This window comes from Pteropus alecto, unplaced genomic scaffold (assembly GCF_000325575.1).
Source record: "Pteropus alecto unplaced genomic scaffold, ASM32557v1 scaffold35, whole genome shotgun sequence".
NCBI classification, from domain to species: Eukaryota; Metazoa; Chordata; class Mammalia; order Chiroptera; family Pteropodidae; genus Pteropus; species Pteropus alecto.
This window is the reverse complement of record NW_006437828.1, coordinates 2992533-3018474: the sequence shown is the minus strand read 5'-3', so window position 1 is coordinate 3018474 and position 25942 is coordinate 2992533.

The following is a 25942-nucleotide window of genomic DNA, read 5'->3' as shown; positions in this document are numbered from 1 at the left end:
TAGCCTGGGTACATCTCTTGTCTCTGTTTTGTTCCATTGGCTTATACATTTGTTCCTCCACCATATATATATATATATACACACACATATACACACACACACACACACATACACATATACACACATACACACATATATATATTTGATGCACATAAGCAAAGTTTATTTTGAGACTAAGAGTGCATAGAACTTGTTAAGACTGATAAATTTTAGAAGGTCAGTGTAGTGAGATGATCGTACTTGATTTAATTCTAAGAGATACACAAAGAGAAGTTTGTGAAGTCTTATTGTGCTGAACCACTTCTTCTCTTGCCACCAATTTTACAGTATATGCCGTTCTTGCTAAATTTCGCAGACACCACGAAAAACTGTGGAGAATTTCTGTAAATATAACACTCCAATAATTACTTCAAGTACAGTACACACGTCATCATATTCATTTGCCATTTTCATGGTGGCCTGTTCTTTCTACATTTTATTATTCATTTATGATAGCTATTATAGGCCTTTCAGATTCTCTCTTGCTCTCCTGAGGAATATTTATGGCTATTATAGGGCTCTTATGAGAAGACCCAAAGATAGTTATTGCAGAAATCCTGTGAAATGCTACATTATTACAGGGATCTGCTGGCAGTAAAAGATCTCAAGTTGTTTCAGAGTCCCCCTTGATGAAGATAAAGAGGCAGGTCACTCCTGGCGAGGTTTCCTTTTCACCCAAGAGAACCAAGTTATTTTTGACATGGAGGTTAGAACGCATAAATTAACCCAGTTCTGCAAATAAGAGCTGTTTTGGAAAGGTCTCCAGGAGGAAAGCAAGAAAGGATTTAGAGTGCATTTGCAATCGAATTTGTGAATGTAGTTCAGAACGGTATTGCAGAGATGTGAGGTGTATAAAAAAAAAAAATTGCAATGTCCAAGCCTGCATAAAGTACAGATATCATCTCTCATCTGAACAGCACTGTCATTGGACTTACAATGTGAACTCGTCAAGGAAAGAGTTCTAGAATGTTTCATTCACTATATATCCTAAGCAGCAAGAGTAGTGCCTGGCACATAATCAATATTTGATGAATACATGAAATTCTACCATATCTGCTGAAGGTGTTCAGTGATCTATAATTAATTATTCTTCTTCCATAGAGAGTACTTTTTTTATTTTCATTCTCTTTTGTTTTTGATTAAGCAAGTTTATTTGCCTTAGTAGAATGGCATAAAATATAGTCCACATTAAAAAGCTGATCAGTCAAAATATCTTCTGATCTCTTATTATGGCACATTTTCTTTTGTTTCAAAAATATATTAAATTATTTATTTGAAAATATGTGTTCTTTTCATTGCTTTCTCTATATCCCTGTAACTGGTCATAAGACTTGCACATTAAGAAATTCACTTAATTCTAGATTTTTTGCTAAGCAGTGAATGTCAAACATAATGTTCCACATTTTACCTGTCAAATAGCTATAATTTTGTTCAAAGGAAACCAGAAAGGACAAGACGAAACAATTGAGATATGTCTCAATTTTCACTTACGTGAAGAAAAATGTTTCTGTTTTCTTCATTTACTATTGTCTTCTGAGCAATTAGAAAGGTGAAATAGGGTTGGATCTAGGGATTTATTTTACTCTTATATATACGTAATTTGATGGCAAATTGTAACGAGTCACATTATTGTCAAATATGTCAGCTGTAGTCACTATTTTAACTTTATTAAAAACAACTCATAAATTATTCACATAGGTACTAAAGAGAAAAGCAAAATGACTATCGAATATTTTTTAAAAAAGATGGATTTTTGCTTAAATTGCACCCCAGCTGCTTCCGAGCTATACAACCTATACCCTTAACTGTTCAAGTCTAGTATTTCAAAAACCCTGTGATTCATAGGGTCTTATGAGAATTAGGTGACATAAATATTATGGACACAAAGTAGGATGATAAAATTTAGATTTTATTCTAAACCAATTAGAAGTTTTCTGGATTCATAGATATTTATCACTTTGACACAAACATTTGGCATATACTTACAGGAAAAACTGTGTTCTGTGTGGAAAATGAGGGGCAGAGGTCAGGACCTGAGGCCTGGGGACTAATTCCAATCCTCTGCTTCTCTGCCATATCATCCTGAATTTGTCGATTTTTTTTGTTTGTTTGTTTGAACTCCAATCTCTTAATTTACAAAATATTGATACTTGTCCACCTCACTGAATTATTATGAGGATGTCATTAAATAGAATATTTTAAATGCGTTTTAACATTATGGAATTTCTATACATATATAAAAGCATTGTTGCAGCCAATGAACCATTATGTTCATGATCCTTCTTTATAATTGAATATTTCCTTGTGACATTAAAAACATGAAGTTTTATCTTGCATTATCCCTTGTATCCTCATATATTTCTGGTTATTTCTTGCTTTCTCAGTATATTTAGCCATCTGATCACTGATACATTGCAGTGTCCACAAGGCCTATGAGGAAATAAACAGAATTGTCCCCTCAAGAATCATGTCACTATGCATTTTAAAAGAGCAAAAGCAAAAATCCAAAACAAATCTAGAAATGAATTTTCTGTGTGATGATACAATATCTATCCAAAATATTTCTTTATCCTCTATCACATTTCAATGAATACCTATGCTCATATTTGATTTTTATTAGACTCTTGACCAGGAAGGTCATCTAGGTTCAAGGATATAGGGACCTCTTACTGTGATTTTTTTGTTTTCTTCTGTCTGCAGTTTGTGGATAATATAAGACACAGTCAATGCTTTGGATTTCATTTTAGCTCAGCACAAAGCTCTTTAATGTACCATGCTCATTCTGGTGATGTGCTCACTGCTCAGGTATCCAACAGCTTGTGTCAGTCATCTTAGTTGTGTTAGCTACTTGTAAATGCAGCTCCCTGCAAGATGAAATGACCTGGGACCAATTAATTGAAAATGAAAAAAAATATATAGCAAATACTATTGAGAGTGATTAACAAAACTAGTTATGCATCAATTGCAGATGGCCAGGACACTGCTTGCCAAATGGAGTTGGCTACAAAGAAAAGAGAACATATTGTTCAAGCAGCAGGACTTGTGAAGGATATAGAAATTCCAGCAAAATGGGCATGAACAGATGCAACATTACCTAGATGCAACAAATGTGAAAGGTTCTCTTATTGCTTAGTTGTTGTTCGCACAAATAAGATATATATTATGGGGACAGGTATATTAAACTTCAAAAGTGATTTCCTAAAGTCATTAAGCCCAGAGCCCCTCGGATCTCTTGGCTATCAGACACCCTAGAAAGTTATTCAATTGGGACTCACACTTAACTGTTCTGTGCACATTTTAATTTAACAAGAATTTTCCTAATTATAGTTACAGGGCTAAGACCCCCATTCTCTAGGTCATTCTCATGGTAAACGATCATTCTTTTTTAATAATAAGATTTCTTATTTAATGGAAGACAAACCAGAATCTATATCTGACAAAGCTGTGTTCCCTTCTTTAAACAACTCTTTTCTAATTTAAAGAGTCTGAATCAATCAATCTCTGGCTATTATATATCGTCATGGATCTAGAAAGTACAGAAATCTCCTTGATGGGAATACTTAGTGCCTCTATGAGATGTACAGTAGGCCAAGATAATGACCTTTCACTTGGCTCTACAAACATACCTTTATTGACAGCTTTTTGACAATTCCTTTTTGCTTTTGGATATCCTGATATGAGAAATTTCTGAATAGTGCTCTAGTGATCACATTGAAGCTGTACCTGAACATTGAGCTGAGTGATAATCTATGAAGTGAGGCAAACTAGACCGCAGGTAAATTTTTGAATATCAAATAAAAACACCATACACTGATGTTCATTTGTTTTTACCACTTAGAACCTTACTACAATCTCGCAAGGCTATTTATTAATTAGATCTCAACCACAAGTTCTACTATTTATCACAGTTGCCAACTGCTTCTATTACTTAGGGAACATATCATTTTAAGCCAATGCTTCTAACTATCAACTCTAATATTCTCCAAAATAATTATTACTAAGCTAGCCAGTATATCTACAATGACTCTAAGACTGGAAAATGGAAGAGATTATTCTTTCTCAGTTTATTTGAGAAAATTCAATGAATATTATCAAAAGATAGTTTCTACTATTGCAAAATGATTTCTGAGATAACTCAACTAAATCACTAGAGCTTAACCCTTTCAGCCTGATGTCCGGGACATTCATTAGCTACTGGTTGGTTGAGGACAGCACTCAGAAAGTCTTTACAACACCTTGAAAATTGACATTGGTGACTCTTTTTTTTTTACTCAGTACCACAAGTGTCCCTTTAAAATCTAATTTAATAGATAAATGATACATACATACTAAATTATCAACACAAAGAAATTATGTTTTCTTTCTTGAACTCCAAAACACATGCATGTTAGTATGATTTTCTCAAGACCCAGAAAGAATTTTTCCATATTCCTAGAAAGGAATTTGACTTTGGCAGGTTCACATGTAAGAGAAGATGCATCTTAATCTTGGGCTAATTCGAAGAGCATTACAACACATGTGTGTAAAAATATTAAACTTTGTTACCTGTAACTTGGTTTAATTTCTCTTTGAAACTCCTATTGCATTGAGTTAGTAAGAAATTAATCTCAAACTTTTCCACCCCATTAAAGTCTTGCTATGTTTATAGGGCACTAAATTGTTTCAAAGGACATGGGGAAAAACTCCTAGTCTTCAGTCATCCACCCATGGATGTTTCTAGAGACACCTCTCACCCTCTTAATTCTAATAAGTTCTGTCCAGCAGCATTCTGTGTTTTTCTGGTACCTTTGGGATACCAGAATCTTCATGAGTGAGAAGACATACTTTATGGCTATGCTGTCAAGGGTTCCTTTGTTCGATTACGTCACAGATTTCTGTGTAGTTTTATCGACTCTAAGAACACTGAAGACATGGAGACAGACCTCTCTCTTTTGCTCTGTTTTCTTTTCTGTCAGGAACAGGAGATTGTCTTCTAATTTCTTTTGGGAGGTTAAGAATTGGGTAGATGCACAATTTTTTCTAATGCTGCTGGACAAGATATTTTTCCAATACATGCAAACTCTATTCTAGCTCTAGAATAGACTATTTTTAGGTTCTTATCTCATTTATACCTTGACACATGAATGGCAGTGAACTAACAGCAAGATCCTGGACCTCACAGAAAAGAATTACAGATGAGAACCTACATATTCAAAAATGATAGACTCATTATAACTTCGATGATAATGTGCAGGTCTTACCTGAATATACACACCATCTTAAAAACAGCTTTTTCCAAGATTCAAGTCAGAGGACATAACATGAAATGGCCTTCAAATATCTACGATTAAGTTCAATTTGAAACTTTTGCGAATTCTTGGAGGCTACCTGGAAGACAACTGTGATCTAAAATCACAACCTTAGAGTTGTGTTCAAAAGTGTTCTAAATTTTGGACACTGTATTGAATCTGTAAAGTTGTCCTGGGAAGTCAGAATCTCTCTAGCATTTTTAGATATATATGCAGGACTACCCAGTAACTCAGGAAATTTCAGACTGCCTTTAAAGAACGAAAAGAGATGATACTTTACAAAAGCATTTCTGAAACAGAAGGAAACATAAGTTTTGACCAAAAGGACCGAAAGTAATATTTTTGGCTCAATATTCTAAAATTAATCTGTACTCAACAGTAGAAATGTCCACAGCAATTTGTGAAAGGAATGAGTAAAGTAACAATGAGATTATTTTCATGAAGAGAATAAAAATATTTACATACATCTACGTACCCCCCCACACACAAAAAGAACTTTTGCTGCCACAGTTGCCAATGATAGAAATATCTGTACAGATATTCTAACAGTTACCTTCTTATTTAAGGCAAATGACTAATTTTAACTGATTTTATAAATAACATGATATAGTTTTAGAATTTACTGTTTTTTAGTTAATGATGAATATCTGCACTTTCTATTATGTCCTTTTCTAAATAAAAAATGCTGAAACCATGTGTTTGAAAAAACATGGAATGGTTTTGTGAATGCATTTTTTTTTTTTTTAGGCGAGGCAACCCTTGGTTGACCTCACAGATTGCAAGGACCTTATCAGCTTATAATCCCTTATTTTTTTTTTTTATTTTTTACACCTACAGTGCCTGGTCTTCCAAGATTGTCTCCCATCCAGGTTCAAACTAGGCCCGATCCTGCTTAGCTTCCGAGATCAGACGGGATCAGGCTTGTTCAGGGTGGCATGGTCGTAGACCTTTGTGAATATTTTTAATGTATGTTTTCTGAAAGACAAAATAGCACACGCCATGTAACAAACATATCATGTGCTCGGTATATTGCCAGACTGTAAAAACACAGGCATGAATAAACCATGAACTACGCTTTCAAAAAGTGTGCAAAAGAATGAGGAAACAGTAAAGTAAATAGAAAAATACAATATAATATTTATGCTAAGATATGGAAGAGAACTCAGAGAGGAGAGCAACTAACTCATTGCTGGAAAATAAAATTAAAATTTCACAATGGAAATGGCATTTGAGATGTATCTTGAATGACAAGCACCAGCTCTTTAGGTGAACAAGTAACGGAATATAATTCTACATTGAGGGAAGAAAATATGGAAAGGCAATGTGTCAAAACAAAAGGCATGATGAAGTCTAGAAACTTCACTGGATCTTATTATTGTCCATGTAGATTATAAAGAAGCCTGGTATCATTTGGAATGTGAAAATAGAAATCAAATCTTTTCAATGAACCAAATGATTTTTACTCTAAGATATAGTTGCAGTGCACTCATGAATATGGTAATAGTAATAGTATAGTAAAAGTAATAATAATAATAATCTCCACTATGCTTTCATTAAATGGTTACTAAGCGTTAGCTATTTGAATCCTCATAATCATCCTTCATTTATAGCTGAGAAAACTTTAGCTCAAAGATGTTAAATAATGTGCTCAATAGCCAGTAGTAAGTTGTAGAGAAAAACGTTTAAACCTAAGTCCTATTTGCAGCTCCATCACTCAGCTGAGTGTGAGCAAATGAATTATTTGGCCTCGCTGATTTTCTTCATCTGTAAATGAGTGATGATTGTAATAAAACCTACATCACAAAGTTATTGTGATCGAACAAGAGAATGCAAACAAAAAAGAGTTTTGTAAATAGCAATGTGTGGAATCACTGTTGCTGGTACAAATAAAGGATATTCTAGGGAGTCAATCTACTTTAAATATTAAAGATGATGGCATTAGGTAAATTCAGCCAGATTAACCTTATATTCTTAGAACAGTTTATTCATGGCAGAGAACATGTTTTCACAGAATACTTTTTCGAGAATACAATTTCTGTACATGAATAAGTTTAATTGTGGGAAAAGTGTTACACATTTTGAAAATACTGAGCTAAACACATTTAAACATTTTTAAAAAAATTTTAGGACTTCTCAGAGCCTTTAATATACCTTCACTGACTCTCCAAGGACCAGTAGAATCTGACGGATTTCCCAAATTTATTTGTGGTCAGAAAATTATTTTCTTGTAAATTATTATCGACTAAGATTTGACAGAATACACTTTGAAAATCCTCACTATGAGACATGATTTTACCTCAGCATCTATATATTAACATTTGTGTAGAGATAAATTTTTAAAATAATTATTATAATGCTTAATACTTGAATTCATATTACATAACAGTTACCTAGAAATATTAGTAATGAAATGAGCCTAGGTCTCAGTAAAACGGGACTTCTAATATGTCACATTAGTACTGTGCCAAACTCTTGATTATCGAGCATTGCAAGTACAGATTATTGGCCTTTTCAAACATATTCTCTCACGCCTACCTCCCAGTATTTTCTTCTCTGATAACATTTTTTCTCAGAACTTCCTTTGCAGCTGGAATTCAGTTCAGTTCTGGCTAATTAGGTATTATGTAACGTTGGCTTAGGCATGTTTCATTAAAGATTTTCGTTCCCAGCAGGACAGAAACACATAAGATGAATGATCTCATCTCACAACCTTTGTACTTATTTCCTGCCTTTGAACATAGTGTGCTTGCTTGGACGCAATGATTTGGTCAAAGCAGTTCAGTTTGAAAACATGAAGCTGAAAGAGGACATACTGGGAATTCAGAGGAAAAGCCTGGGTCCTTGATGACAATTGTTGAGCTATCAAAAAAAAAAAAAAAAATTCAGGACAACTTTACTTTTGAGTACTTGCTACTGACAATCACTTGTCATATGATTTAAACCACAGTGAATTTCAGTTTTTCTCTTTTTTTGTAGTTTAATGCCTCCTACTTAGTAGAACATTCTACAAATGGGCTTATATATTTGTGCTCCAGAGAGTTTAGGATGATTGCATATTGCTTAATCATATATATCCAACGGCAAACATATATGTCCTATATGGTCATCCTCTCTTACTTGTCTAGATTCCAAATTTATGTCACATACAATATAAATGTTATATGTGAAAAAATACTTTAGAACAGTGAGATAAAAATAACAGGTTTTTTCTGTACCCGCCATCATCATAATAAAAAGCTTTTTTTTTTTTTTACTCAGCATGTTTTTATGCTACTGGAAAGGTAGAGTACACATACCTTTTTCTACTCCTTATCTATACTATGAACAAAAAGAGTCTGAAAGTTGGGGAGAAGTAAACACACTAGATTAAGTCCTTAGGATACAAGTTAGGTCATGTTGGTGAGTCTCTTGGGCTTTCTTTTTCTTTATCCCAAAATTTGAGGTGAAGAAGTTGGCAGCATGGATTAAAGTTTTAGATCTAAATCTGTGTTGTCTACAAGAACTCACTTCAAATAAATTTGAAAGTAAAAGGATATAAAAATATATATTGTGATAACATTAAGTAAATCAATGTAAGAGTGGCTATGTTAAGATCACATAAAATAGGCTTTGGAGCAAATAAAATTACCTGAGGCAGAAAGGGACAATATATTATGATAAAAGAGTAAATCCATGAAGAATGCAAAGTAATCCTATGTTTATACACAAAACTACATAGCTGAGAAATACATAAAATAAAAACTGATAAAATGGAAATATTAATTCGTTGGCTCTGGCAGACATTATCAAAATTTTAGTTGGTCAAAATTAAGTAACCTCACATAAGCAATTCCTGATATTTTATTATTTATGACTGTCAGTTAGATATAAATTGAAGAGTGCTTAGTTTCTCTGTAGCAGGGCTTCTACTTATCACCCTAAATCAAACACTAAAACAGCAGTCTCAAAAGAGAGAAATGATTATCGCATGTAGGGACCTTGAATTCTGTCACAATTCTAGCCATATAAATTGAAAAAGAAGAATAAATTGGCCCATCTGACCCCGCAGGCTGTGACTTGCCTATGACTGAGTCAGAATGATCAAGGGAGAGAGAAGACCCCTGGATTCCTGCCTTTCAGATATAGTTATCTTTCCTATTAGTAGACTATCACACTATAAACATATTTTGCTTTGAAAGATTAAAATACAAATTTCTTAATAGAGGGTGGGGGGTGAAGGGACAGGTAGATGGGAGAGAAAAAGAAAAAAAATTAAATCATTTCTTAAAACACCTGCTGGACCATTTCACTCAGATGTAGACTACATGTTGGATTCATTTGTAAATCCAGTGAAGGAGTTCAATGAGTCCACAAAATTAGAATCCCCTAACAGATGCAGTTTTGTTTTAAAAACCAGCATAATCAATAGTTCATTTGATTGAAAATGCATACTGTGGAAATTCAATGTTATTTAAGAAACAACTAGGGGGAGGTAGAAGTAGCGAGGAGAAAGAAAAAGAAAAAAAATTAAATCATTTCTTCAATTAAAAAAGTAATAATAAAATAAAATGCAAATTCCTCTTTCTCATAACATAAGTTTGGAATAGTTGCAAAAATGACTCACAGGAAAAGAGGAGTCAAAAAATCTTGCCTTCACTTTTTTTCATGGTCAGCAGCACTTATTTTTTGTTTGTTTGATTATTTTTTAATTGACTTTATTTTTTTAGAGCCGTTTTAGGTTCACGGCAAAATTGAGGGGAGGGTAAAAAGATTTTCATGTACTCCGTGCCCGTGTACACATGACCATCCCTGTCATCAACACCCCCACCAGAGTCGTACATTTGTTCAACTGATGAACTTACACTGACACATCAGAATCACCTAAGGTCCATAGTTTATATCACAGTTCACTCTGGGTGCTGTAAAATGTATTGAAAAATGTATAATGACATATGTCCATCTTTACGGTATCATGCAGAGTATTTTCACTGCTCTGAAAATCCTCTGTGCTTTGCTTATTCATTTCTCTCTCTCTCAATCCTTGGCAACCACTGATCTTTGTAGTGCCTCCATAATTTTGCCTTTTACCAGAATGTTTTATAGTTGAAATCATATTCTATGTAGTCTTTTTAGAGTGGCCTATTTTGCTTAGTTACATGATTTTAAAGTTTCTCCGTGTCTTTTCATGGCTTGACACCTTATTCCATTGTCTGGATGTACCACATTTGTTTGACAGCCCACCTAAGAAGGACATCACGGTTGCTTCCACGTTTTGGCAATAGTGAATAAACCTGTTATAAGCATTTGAGTGCAGGATTTTGTGTGGATTTAAGTTTTTAACTTGGATACATACCAAGGAATGCTATTGTTGTCTCGTATGGTTAAGAGTATGCTTAATTTTGTAAGAGACCCCCAAATAGCTTTCCAGAGTGGCTGTACCATTTTGCATTTCTACCAGAAATGAAGGAAGGTTCCTGTTGCTCCACATTTTTGCCAGCATTTGGTGTTGTCAATGTCCAGATTTTGGTCATTCTTACAGGTATGTAGTGGTTTCTCATTGTAGGTGTTTTTTTTTGTTTGTTTGTTTTGCTTATATGCCATGTGTATGTATTCTTTGGTGAAGTATCTATTATAGTCTTTGGCCTAGGTTTCAAATTGGATTCTTTCTTTTGTTATTGCTGAATTTTATTTATTTAATTATTTATTTTTGTAGAATTTGTATAACAGTCCTCTATAAGTTGTAAATATTTTCTCCCAGTCTGTGATTAGTCTTCTCATTCTCTTCACAGATAGTGGGAGTACTTCATAATAACAAAATAATCCTATTTTCTCTCATATCTTTGTTGTCATTCACTTCACTTATGTATAAGCACACATTTCTATGATATATACTTGCATATGTAAACAAATACACTGTTGGTATTGTTTTGAACAAATTGTTATCTGCTAGATTAAGAATAAGAAAAATAAGTTTTTTTTTTATCTTCACATATCCTTTGTTCAATGTTCTTTCTTATTTTACATAGATCTATGTTTCTGACTTTATTATGTTCCTTCTCTCTAAAACTTTAACATTTCTTGTAAAGCAAGGCTACTGGCAACAAACTTCTACAATTTTTGTTTGTCTGAGAAGGTTTTTATTTCTTCTTTACTTTTGAACAATAATTTTATAAGATGTAGAATTCTAAGTTGACATTTTTTTCCTCTAACACACTTTTCATTCCAGTCTCTTCTTGCTTGCATGGTTTCTGAGAGGTTAGATATAATTCTTATCTTTATTCTTCTGTAGATAAGTCTTTTTCTCTCTGGCCTGTTTTGGGATTTTTCTTTATCTTTGATGTTCTGTAGTTTGGAAATGATATGCTGAAGTGTAGTTTCTTTGACATTTATCCTGGTTGGTGTTCTCTGAACTTCCTGTTTCAGTATTCAACATTAATTCAAGGAAATTCTTAGTCATTATTGTCTTAAATATTTCTTCTGGTTTTTTTCCCACTCTTTCTTCTCCTTCTGGTTTTCCTATTATACATATATTACACTTTTGTCATTGTCCCATAATATTGGATTATTATGTTCTGTATTTTTCAATCTTTGTTCTCCATTTTTCAATTTTTAAGGTTTCTATTGAAATATGCTCTAGTTCAGAGATCTTTTCTTCAGCTGTGTCCAGTCTACTAATGAGCTCATCAAAGGCCTTCTTCATTTATTTTAGTGTGTGTGTATTATTTATTTCTAGCGTTTATTTTTTGTTCTTTCTTAGAGTTTTTATCTCTCTGTTTACATTGCCCATCTGTTCTTGCATGCTATCTGCTTTATTTATGAAAGCCCTTAGCATATTAGTCATGTTTGTTTTAAATTTCCCATCTGAAAATTTCAACATCCCTGCAATGTTTGTTTCTGATGCTTGCTGTAGTCTTCAAATACGAATGTATATATACTTTTATATATACATATATATATTTTACACACACACACACACACACACACACATATACACACACACACACACACACACACACACACACACACTTTTGTTTGTTTATTTGTTTTTCCTATGCCTTGTAATCTGCTTGAGCTCTTGGAGATAAGCAAGTGGCTCCATATGTCTGTGTCCTCCTGGAGTTTTTAACTCTCAGAATTGTCCACACTGAGCCTCCAGCAAGTTAATTACAGTTCAAATTTTCCTACCCTAACGCTGGGTCTTATAGCAATTTCTGCTTTCCCTGTCTCTTCAATCTTGGGTGCATCATTTGTTCTGTGTATTCCCCTCTCTTACAGTTTCAAGAAGAAATTTTAACTTTTCAATCTGTTCAGCTTTTTATTTCTTGTTAGGACAGAATGGCAATTTTTAAGCTCTTTACATGCTAAAGTTGAAACTGGAAGTATTCTCTTTAATGCTTAATATTGGGCAAGCAAATAATCATTCTCTGAATAAGTTTGGGCAACAACAACAAAAAAAGACCTTTGAAAAGGAATTAAAAAGTATATCATGGAGCAAAACTTTTCATTGTCTAAAAAAATTTTGTCAAAACAACAATGACAAAACCCAAAGGAGAATTCTAATATATATCTTGTCATTTCAGGTTGGAGTATCTGATATCGGTATGAACTCATGTGTTTTCTTAAGTCCATATATATGCAGATACATAGAAGCATAAATGAATATAGATATGTGTGTATACATGAATATGTGTGTGTGTGTGTGTGTATGTGTGTAGCCTAACTCTATTAAGAAGCTTAGAAGCTGTGACACTCCAGTAGCACTAAGCACACCCAGCACTCAGATCTTGTTTCTAAACATCATTTATAAATGGAAGTAAAGCTCCTTAAGGTAGTGGTTGGTTGTAGCATGAGAAACAAAACATGAAATTAAATATCTTAATTTGAGCAAAACAAATTTATAATATTGAATTAAAACTCAAAGGATGTCTAGTATTGAATTATCGCTCAAAGAATATAAATTTTTATATCTGTAAATTTATATAAAAAATATAATATATATTTTCTAAGCTTGTTTCTTTTCCTTTATTTTTTCCTCAGGTTTTAACATTGTTTTAAACTTGTAAATGACTACCCTATAATTAAGAGTACTTAAACCTTATGAGGTACAAGTATAGAATTTCCAGCAAAGATATGAGAAGTTTAAATTGAACTTCTCTCAACCTTATTTCAGTAAAACTAAAATATTTTAGATAAGTACAAAGCAGTAGAAAAAATATAACATTAATGTACAATTTAAATGGAGTTTCATATGATTTAATTAAAATTTAATAAGCCAGTTATTGCACGTTAACTAAATGGCATTTGATGATTAAAAACATATTTATTTAGATTAACAGCTATTAGTCTTATCACATTGTCTGTGGTTAATTTTGTTTTAACTATATTTTAAATTATTTCAAATTTTATCTTATGCCCAATTCTGTTTGAAGCAGTACCTTTAAAATTTAAGCTTAAAAGCATTTCTTTTTTAAAAAGTTTAATAATTTGTAAACTAATTTATTGTTGTTAAATAAACAGAATCTCTTTACCATGAAGCAAAATAGCATGGAGATATTTAAAAAGGTCAACAGACAAAGTAAGGCAAAATGAAATTAAACAGATTAATTTTTCAGTGACTCATGCTCACATTTAATACTTTTTAAATTATAAAATTTATCTAATAAATTTTATATAGTAACATATTATTAAGGATAATTTAGCAAATATGTATTAAACATGTTTATATCCAACAAGTTTTTGATGTCGCTTAAAAAAAAAAAACTCATTTAATATTCCAAACAATAAAATGTTATTATTACCCTCGTTTTTTACAAAAGTAACAGGGAGATTAAACTTTTCAATGAGAAAGAATTAGGGATTGATAAACCCAAGGCAGTCTGTCTCCATATTTTTTACTTTTAACCATTAGGTTATATTTCCACCCTGTGATCAAAAAGATCTGAGAACTTTTGATGGCAATAGGTCCCACCACCCCATGGGGAACAGTAGCCAAGAGTGGCCCTAAACTTAAAAAGTCATTTGAGATCAGTTCTCGACAAAATTAAGATGTGCTTGACAGAGAAAAGTCAAGACAACAGTTAATACTGATGGAACTAGGAGACAGATGCTAAAGAGGTTAGAGAGATGGACAAAAACACTGGGCTTTATATCTAAGAAAGCCATGATTGAGATCATGCTTGATTTTAACAAAGATTGGTTAAGAAAAATCGGCTTCATCTATTCTTTCATTTATGAGAGGTTAGAAAATGCCGAGAATGTTATCAAAAAAGAAATGCTGTAAGCTCCTGTCTTCTTTAATAACTGGAAAAGTGCTTCCCTGAAGCAGAATAACATCAAACCTAAGAGCTGGGTAGAAATGTCACTGATGAGGTGAGGAAAGGAATATTGCGAAATAGGCTTTGATAGAGAGGAAAGAAGTACAAGTAAGAATTTCTGCGGATCGAACTCTAACTCACATTTTTCTTCCTCTCTGTGCACAAGTGGATGTGTGGCTACATAGGTGTGTTTGCTTCCATTTTTGAAATTGTGTGCTACGTCGAAGACAGAAGGTATTGCCTCTTCACTTTTCTGACCTATTTAGACAACTATTGTCGACACGATTCAGAGTGTGATGGCTTAAAATCATGAACAACGTCATTAAATTGCCTGGATTCAATTCTAGCTCTGTCATTTACCAAATGCATGACTTTTTGTAACTTATACTCTAGTCTCAATTTCCTTATCTGTAAACTGGGATAACAATACCTCTCTTGTGGAGATTTTATGAGAAAAAAAAATTTACAATTTTTAAAGCATATTAAGCATTTTAAAAGTGGTTATTAAATCAAGTTTAGTATTTTTAAGTGGTTTTAGCTTGACGGTTTTATGTATAACTGCTTGCTCATTGCTTTGATCATAAAACCAGATTTATTGCACATTATATTGGTGAGACCATCACTTTTCATCACTTCACTCAAATCATCTGTTAATATCAAGAAATGTTATAGTAAATTCATCAAATTCAATTCATATTTCTTTAGTGGTCATGTTTTATGCTGCTTCAAGAAGCCAGCCCCTAAATATGGCCAATAGCCCAGTCATCCCACAAGCACAGTCATAGTATAACCAATTTTTTTTTTACTTGTCCTATTATTAAGACTAGGGAAAAAAAAACAACTCTAAAGTATAGACTTGTCTTTTGGATTATAGCTAATTGTACAGTTTAGAGGGTTCTCGTTCTTCATCACACACAAAGAATTCTCAATTATTTTTATGTGAATTATCTACTTCTGGGATTACTCTAACCAGGTTTTATTGAAACCAGCCTTTTTTTTTCTTTTTTTTTTTGACTCTACTTGAACCCAGACAGTGTAATAAAAACGAATTTAACATTTGTCTAAATGAGATATTAGTAATGTAAATAATTAAGCTAATCAGTGTATTTTAATAACATTTTTAAGTGTGAGCATTCAGTAATTTTGATTAAAGTAAAAGCAAAAAATATAGCATTTATACTTACATTCTTTTTGGGAAGACCTGATAATAATAATTCAGTTATCAGTAAGACTGTAATGCAAACTAATCATACTTACTACGGTTTTGTCAGAAGTCAGGACTTGCCGCCAGTGGTGAAACGTATAACATCTTGGTTCTTGCTTCTCTTGCTCTACTCCCTACTCCCTGACCCCATTTCTACCTTCAGTTGACTCTAGAGAATTTCCTACATATAAAGAGTTTTTTCTCTTATTAAAATCCCAATGAACCTGCTCATTATAGTTTGTACGTGTGCTAATAGTACTTGTTATCTGTGTTGCAAAGAAAGTCCTGTTTTGGAGAAAAAAGAGAAGCAGTTGGTGGTTGTTGTATTTGGTACGAATACAAAAAAATATTATGTGCTTGTTATTTGTCTTCTTTAGTATCTAAGTGAACAAATTCAGTGGAATGTGTCCTTTCTCTCCCGAATTTACTCTTACTTCCACATGACATCTCCTTTTTCCTCTTCCATTTTTTTTTTTTTCAGCTAAATGAACAGTATTGTTTAGCCCAAACACAGTTATTTATTTATTTATTTTTCTTACTTTGGTATCATCGGCGCACGGTACTGCTAGAAGGGTAGTAAAGATAAGGCTGTGTGGGAACGCGATCTGTTGGCGGATTATCAGTAGGCTTGTGCCTGTGAACCTGACTAGAAATGAATCACAGGAGCCATTTCAGCATAGCTATCCCAGATATGGTAGAAATAATTATTTTGAAATAGTAGTGAAACAAAGAGATCTTTGTTCCCATGTTAAACCACTAACATCCACACCCCTGACTCCATGAAACATTCATTCCTGGTCAAAATGTTTGTTAGCGGAGGTGTTAAAGCAACCTCTCTTTATATAATAGTTCTTATGGTATTAAAGAAACCAGTATTAATGGTTTTGAAATCCCATTGAAAAATAGCACACTATTTTTCAATGGGATTTCAACAATAGTTTGAGAGCACTTGATCAAATATGAATAACTCGATATTTAAATTATCTTTACCCTGGTATATTTTATTTTTCCAACTTATGCACACACCATGGGACATAGGAAACTTCAGGAGCTTGTCTCAAAGTGAATATGAGTTTGGAACTAAACAGAGACACAACTGGAATGTTCAAGAAATGTTAAATTAGCTTCTATAGGTGTGATTCATTTTGTTTTTCCTAAAGACTCAATTACAGTTTTTATCTCTATTTTTAGAAGAGAAACACATGTACCCTGTTTTTTTTCTCATCATTAAAGAGTAATTGATGTTGATTATTGGATTTAGTAAGGGGATTTTATCTGAATAATAGAACTCCTAATAAATATTAAATCATATTAAGTCATAGCACTAAATCCTGGCAGCCCTTCAAAGAATAATTTTACAGAACATAATAATATCACATTAAACATAGATATAGAAGGAAACTGAGAAGAAACCTACTAAGAAATTCAATTATGATAGCAAAATAAGTAGAATATGTAATAAATATATATAAACAAAATACTTAAGAATATTAAATGCTGTGTTATTTGTGGAGATGATAATTTGATTGTAATATTTGTCTATACCTGGGGGATGGAGGAGAAAAAAAACACAAGTGGTGAAAGGACATATGAGATACAATTCAGCCATCTTAAGTAATGGAGAAGATATTTGTATGTCAAGAGGGATGGGTCTTTAACATATGGAAAGGAGTGAAAAGAAAGTAAGAAACAATGCAATATAGAAAACATTTATTTATTCATATAAAACTATATTGCACACTTTACAAAAAAATACAAACCAAGGATCTACATTAAATACACAAGAATGGTTGCCTATTCTGGCTAAATTAATACACAAATATACAAGACTGAAAGAATGTCTTTGTTCTTAATCTATTTGTTGCAATCCTCAAAATAAATATTTGGAGAGGGGATCATGTCGCCTAATGTCTTTCATTGACTGTGGATGGTTCTTTTGGAACTGAAATACTCTACATAATAGGTCAATTACCTTTGATATAAATAGGGTCATTCTGCTTGCCTCAAAAAGGAATCTATACCTTTGAAGAAGTAGAAATTCTCATTCTTAGAATAACAGTAATGGCTGAGACTTTACTATTTATTATTGTTAAATGAATTTGTAAGTGGATGATATAAAGTGGATTCAAACAGACGAATTTAAGTGGCAAAAATGGGCAATAAAGTAGTCAGGGCAATATGAAAATATCTAAATATTATAGGTCAGGAAGTTTAGCATTACTCTCTTACAGAAAACACAAGATCAAAACTTTAATATATAATTAGAGAAGTTGGGGCATGGATTCTGAAGCAAACTGCTTTGGTTCAGATCCTGGGACATACAGTTTTCTGACTGTATGACCCTAACTGGGCAAATTACTTAACCTGTTTCAAACTTATTTTACTCAACTGCAACATGTTACCTGTCTGAAACAGTTTGGGGGCATTAACTGAGTTAATATATGTAAAGCTCTTAGAAAAAAGCCTGCTGCATATTATTATGTTAGTGTTGGATATCTATATTGTCATTCTTGTTCTGCATGTAGAGGATGGAAATTTTTTTGGACTATGGGCTCCTTTGGGCGTTGGGTCCCATGGGTAAACGACACTGTTGTTTTTCCTGTTCCTCAGACTGCTGAGCTACCCTGTCATTATCTATGAAGATATTATCTATGACATTATCTATGAAGATTACATCTGCAGACCTCTTGAGAATTCTAGAATAAGATTTTTCATGTCCAGAAGTTACAAGACAGAGTCCATGTTTTGATCGACAATCTGTTTACTTTGTAGTGCTATTTATCTGTTTATACTTAGGCCATCTAAAAGACAGACAGTTGCTGGTATAAGGAATGATATGGGATAAATGAATGGATCTATATGAAAAACATATCTTTTAGTGTTGATGAGAAAGTGAGTATTAACATTTTTATTAGAAAACATTTCTATTGGGAGTTGAGAAAAAGAGAGAATGACGTGATCACACCCTAAGTTAAAATAAAAGAGCCGAATCAAAATCACAGGGCCTTTGAATTCCATGCTTAACCAGTGGAGGCTGGAGGTTTGGGCGAGTGAGGTATGTATGATGAAACCCGAGCCAGATCAAAGTCATTGTGTTAAAAGGAGTTAATCTCAGCCATACTGAAGCTGTGTGGTTCTGTGACTAGAAAAGTGTACTGTTCTATGCTTTGGAATCTCTCTTTTGTGAAGTTGAAATAAGGATAATAAAGGACTACTTATGCTACCCTACTTAATCAATCCCCACAACTCGTACAGAAAAATCCAAATCGTACCAATCACTTTAATGAGACTACAGCTATCCAAAGAAGTGATTGAAGAACTGACTACAGGAAACTTAGAGTTACATTCATCCTCTGTCTGTCTGTCTGTCTGTCTGTCTCTCTCTCATACACACACATACATACATACACACACACAAATTCACTCTTTTAAAGGCACAAAAGAAACTCTCATAGATCATTGTCTAGAATACAGTTCTACAAAATTTCAGACAACTGTTTTTTTACTGCACAGAACTGTATACTGTTTTGCTATGATTCTTTTGTACACCATTAAGCTAACATTTGCAGAGTATAATAATAGTAAGTGTAAATGCCATTTACAAAGAATTAAATAATATTAAATATAATTGGTCTGTTGATGAAGATAATAATTTGGGGAGAAAATCATAGTGTGTCTGTTTTTTAAATCTCACTTATTTTTATTGAACTATTTTAATTAACTTTAGTTTGATTTTGCAAAATTTGTCCCCACCGCACATAATGAAATCTTAATCAAAATGAGAATAAGTATTAATAATTTATTTTATGCATTTATATGCCAAGATATTTTTAAACCTTTTACTCCCTTAACATGTGATTTTTTTTTCTATAATGCTTTGATTCCAATGGACATTGAAATTTTGAATGTTCTCTCTTCTATGAAGCCATTATCATTTGATTCTCAACAAAGATGTCATTGATTCCATGATTGTCTATGAAATAATGGTGAACTAATATGGCTACAGAATTGCTCTTGACATGATTAGTTGCCTATGTTAGAATCTATTTTAAGCCATTTTAGAATCTATTTTAGAATCTATTTTGAAGTCGTACTTTAAAAGAGTATCTAAAGCAGATATATCAGCACATTTACAATTTTAAAATCTAAGTGGTGATTGTATGGTTATTCACTGTATATTTCTTTCAATTTTGCTATATGCTTATAATTTTTATAACAAAATGTTAGAAAATAAGGAAATCTGATCTAGACATATAAGTAGTAAACTAGAACAAACTCTAGAACAGCAGTACATAGACTTATGTTCTTTGGTTACTGAGATGCTTTTAACTACCTCTTCATCTCTTTGAAAATCATGATTAGCATTAGAATCATTGATCATTGAGTAATACTGTCTTTTCTCTTGAAATGGCACTAACTAGCATTTAGTTTAGAGGACAGCAAATAATTCCTAAGGCGAATTTAGATTTGTGACTATTTTAGTCTTTATCATTAACTCTTTGAGTGACTTTATTTGAATAACTAAGAAACTTTATAAGAATTTTGAAGTCTCACTGCTTAGGTTTATCTACCAAATTACATGAGAATAAGGAATGTGTCTCTGCTGTTTACCATTTAGCCTTCAAAGTCTAACAGGGACCCTGACATGGGTTAAATATTTATTGAATTCAAATTTATAAATGAAAAAATAAATGTCTCCTTAATAAACATGTATCAGGATAATTAATGCCTATTATATTACCTAGTATATAGTAGGTTCATCAGTAACTATTTCATGAAGGAAAAAGTGAAGAAAAAAGAAAGTAAGACAATAAAAGGAGAAGGAAGAAGGAAACAAATAAGAAGGGAATGGTAGATGGTAGGAAAATTAGAAGGAAAGAAGGGAAGAAGGAATTTACTGCTCTTTGCTTTGATTCAGCCATGGTCCAGCTGTGAAAATAGTCAAGTCCCCTTTGCTTACGCCTTCTCAATATTAGCTACAATTAAAAATCAAATTTAAAGAAAAAGTTTTTTTCTTAATTTCTTGATTCTATTCAAGTGCCTCGCCTTTCCATGTGCTTCTATCATATATTGTCCTAGAACAGAGAGAAAATGGGGTGTCACACTAGTAAGCTAATATTTATGCAACATGAGGGTTGGAGGTTTGGGGAGAAGAAGATATCAGTAAGAATCCTTAGTTCCTTGTGGTGTGAATTTAATCTCTGACTAGTGTGCAAACGATAAGTTTCAGTGAAGTAAATCACCTCAAAATTAAATCCATTTAATACTCTGTGATGTTTAAAAATGTTTATAAGAAACCTCCTGCTTGAGTTTTTTAACATGCAATTCCTTAAACAAGAGAGCTTGTCTTAATTTGACCTCGTTTAAATTTAAACCAATGCTAACTACTACAGGCAAGGCATTGCCCTGTAGGTTGTAAAAAAAAAAAAAAAAAAAAAGCCAGTTTCTGTTTAGATTATTGTTGTTGTAAAGATAACAGTAAGTGGTTAAAAAATAAAAAATAATTCAGCCTCAATCACCAGAGATTTTTTATAATAATTAGAAGGAAGGGACAGAAAGAGATGGGCATTGGATGCCTAACTTACTAATAGCCATCTGCGTTCTCGAGGTTGACCCTCACCTCTTCACTCCACTGCCCACAGAGTTTCTTGTTCTACTTTTGTCTAGTTGTAAAACAAATTAAAATCTTTAGCTATGAATGCTGTGGTTGGCAGAGTTATAACAGTGATAGTTCAAAGAACCCCATCTGGCAGGCAAGCTCCAAAAACAAAAATAAAACCTTTTTTCCAGCTCAGAGAAATCCAGAGAGAGAGATTAATTAAAGTCAACGGAGGAAAAAAAAAATACAAAACACTTCCTAGTATTGTCATGAGGGTGATTTTTTTTTCTACCCCGTGCTTACAAAGTCTTTCTCTTTCACAGTATGTTCTTTGATAAAACAATAGTCTCTTCAAATAAAATTCAAAACATGATAGTATTATAAATAAATCTCCTTGCTGAACCCATATTTTAGAAATGCTAAAAGGGTTGGTAATATAAATTCTGTCACATTTACATATTATCTTCTTTTTCATCCAGTTTTAACTTCTGCACACTCATTAATCTCAGGGGTTTATTTTTATGTAAGGTTTAACATTTTCCGAGTCTCTTGACACAGTGTACCATTTGCTTACCACATCTTCCCCTTTGAGCTCCTCAAGTATCTATTTAAATGGCATGGATAACACTAGATTTCTCTCCCACTACGAGGGAATTTACATAAGCATCCTCAGGTTTCTCTGAAGTTCTCAGTGGACCTAACGCTGCCCAGAATAATAGGATGCCTAGACAATGGTTTGTCCTTTGAATTCTGAGTTTTATTTGTGGTTTCTGGATTCCTTTAGAAAAGCCTGAACTTCCTTTAGGTTTTTGTTTCTGTGAGGAGGAAAAATATACTAAATCAAAATTCTATAGTGTTCTTTCAATTCTGCATTTTCACAGACAGTAAAAGCTACAGAACGGAGCTGTCTCTGAACTATTGTTGGGTCCAATGACTAAGGAGGAGGAAAAACCTGCTGCTCTGTGGTGAAAAAAGAAATCCAGGGATTCTTTGTGCTGAGTGAGATAACATAGCCTTTACATGTTCTCCTACACAGCTGGCAGAAACGAAGATCTTTCCTTATTTCTTCCCTTTTCCACCTCCAACCCTTACCTCATCTAATTTGCTCATTTGCTCAGTGGGAGAAAAGAGTAGTTGTTATGCAAACTGAATTATGTATTGCGGAGGAAGTCCCAAGGGCATACACCTGTATTTTGTAAGGCAGTTTTATATCACCGAATAATGTGCGACTGGGCAGGATAATTCTGGTCAGGGAAATGTGTTTTCATTGTGAAGTTGCAAGATTTCAGAATGGAAATGGTGCGTCAGCAGCATATGGCTTGATATGTTTATTTGATTTCTTGGTTTCTTACATTTGCTTTGATTTGAGTTTTCTTTTAATTTTAAAATATTAAAATGTTGTCAAAATATACTTTATGTTTTTGTTCTCGATATTTCCAGTTTAAGTCTGCAGCAATTATTGTAAAACTATAAAGATGTCTTAAATCACAAAGGCATTTGGTACGCCTCAAATTATTTTTCAGTACCTCAGATTTTCCTGCCAGCACCACAACATAGATTAAATCATGGATCAATTAAAGTTCAGTTTACTGCCACAAAATATCAAATTAATGCTATCAAGATGCCTGTGGTTTTAAGAGAGAACTATTAGTTCAACATACTAGTGGAGTGGGGAAATCCCTTTGCTTTTTTTTTCTTTTTCTTAATTTTTTTTTTCAGTTTGAAATTAAAGCAGACTGTTTTACAGAAGTAAACAAAGCTTAGATATATTTTGATAGTTAATAAAATATAACTGGATCTCTAATATCCATTCTTTAATGGGATACCAAGTTGGTATAGCAAAAGGAATCCTGGGTTAAAACTTAGAATAAGGTTCAGAAAACCAAAACTCCTGTCACATAAAAACTATATTATTGATCAAGATACTTTACCTCTTAGTCACAAGTTTCAAGGTGTAGAACACATTATTATCATATATTTATTTGGAAGAGAGATAAGGCAATTAGGGTTTCATAGCATGGACTCTGGAAGAAACTTCCATCCTGCCCACATAGACATAAGTGCACACAGAAAACACATACATCACATAGGTGTTTTACCAGCTTAGACAACCTAAGGAGGTCTACACAGCCCATTAAACAGTCAATTTCTCCCGTCTATTTATTAAGTGTAGAGTACTAATACATTTATGAGAGTGAGAAATAAGAAAGTTGAGAATTCTGTCAACAAGAAACAATAGGTATATACGAAAAGATAATTAGCAATATATGACTTTTTATGAATGTATCCCAATTATGATAGCTTAATTAGGGATAAGAGACAACATATCTTTTGAACAACCTGACTTTAAAGAGGAAATATTTAAGGATGGTTTCACAGTAGTGCAGGAAACACTGAGGTAAACTAGGCTGGAAGGAGGTCAAGAAAGAAGCCAGCTCTGGTAAAACCTTGTTTCCTTTATTGCTCTATGGCTTCACACTCATCTAATCTTCTCGGGTTCTGTTACTTCTCCAGCACATGCCTTCCTAATGTGGGCATGCAACTGAATCCATCACTTCTTCCTTCATTCATTTCTCTACCTGTAAGACATTGTCTAGTTCACATCTGGAAATATAAAATTGAATAAGACATGCTCCGGGTTTCTTAAGGAAATTGAGGACTACAAGTGAGATGAAACAGAATGCAATAAATGTATTGAAGGAAAAAATAGCTATTTAAATACAAGTAGTTCATAGATATTACAGGCCTACTTCATTTTACTGTATTTTGCTTTAGTGCACTTCACAGATGTTACATTTTTTTCCCAGACAAATGCAAGACCCTCCACCAGCAAAAACATTATATCTTGCTTTACTGCAGTGGTCTGGAACCAAACTTGCATTATCTTTGAGGTATGCCTGTATATTAAATAAATGCAGTGACTGGCAGTGTAAAGAAAGAAATCAGGGAGGAAGTGTTATTTGAGCTGGTTTTAGAAGTTTAAATAGTATTTTATCTCACTGAGAAGGAAAATCACGCACTTCATTGGGAAGAAATGGCACGATTAGTGCATTAAAGCAAGAGGATAAAGTTTTTATTGGGGAAGGATATGTATTCTTATTTAAAAAGGACATAATGAAGAGTAATAGTTGTAGATAAGGTCTGAAATGTAGGTCAAGTTCAAATACACAATGTGAAACTTAAACATTAATCCATTTATAAAGAGATCTAATATGAATTTTTATCAGTGCTGTGCTTGATTGAAATACACTTAAAAAATATATAAATCTAGTAGGTTAAGAAAATATACAATATAGAGCATAAAAATTAGAATCTGGAAAACCAGTAAGAACCATCATAAAAATCTTAACCACAAAAATGGTATCAAGACAAAGGTGATTATGAGAAAAATTAATGAGATATAATTAAAAACATATGGCTGCAATTTGGATTTGAAGGCTAAGAAAGAAATAGAGGAGAAAAAGAAGAATCTGAGGTATTTAGCTTGAATGGGTAAGAAAACTATTTCACTAGTAATAGATATACAAAGGTAGAATAAAAATTAATATGGAAGTTTGGAGATTTGGGAATGTTATATGAGTTAAATATTTAACACACTGAATATCAGCATATCTAAACTTTTAGGTGAAATCATATGCTTTAAGAAATACTTCAAATAGTAATCAGAACATATTTTAATTTAAAAATGTGTCTTTTGACTGATATCGAAACACAGTATATAAGTCCTGCTTTTAAAAAGCTTATGATGTCTACGGCCACACTAATCTGAACGAGCCCGAGCCCCTCCGATCTCAGAAGCTAAGCAGGGTTGGGTCTGGTTAGTACTTGGAGGAGGGACTACCTAGGAAGACCAGTTGCTGTAGGCATAAAAAATAAAAAAATAACTGACAAGGTCCTTGCAATCTATGAGGTCAGCCAAGGGTTGCCTCACCTAAAAAAATAAATAAATAATAAATAAATAAATAAACAAACAAATAAATAAATAACTAGACAGATAAATAAGTGGCTTATGATATAAGTGAAGGAAGACAATAATACAGCCATAATTACTACAAAAATTAATTAGAAAACAGCTGCAAACTAAATTGTGTAATGTTGACTTTAAAGATTAAAAAAAGCTCAGAAAAGAGTAAGAAGAGGATTTATTATTTTATGCTATTATAGTAGATCAGTTTCATCAAGTTAGGTAAAGTAACATTTTAAAAAGACAAAGTAAAAATGTAGATATACCTGAGGGTGGGATTCCATGCTTTGAAAGTCTGCTTATCAAGTTATAATTAGCTTAGACGTCTGACTGTTTGCATATTCTGTTTAATAACTTAAATGACCTGAACAAGACCATGTGGAGAGCAAAATAAGTTCTTCTACCACTTTATAGTAGCATATTTTAAGATCACAAGGCCATAATATTTAAACACTCTTAGAAAAACCAATATGTAAGAACCAGTGCTGAAATATATTATTTCCTCACTTATGATAGTATTAAAACCGTGTTTTACCTCATATTCTGGAGGAAGAG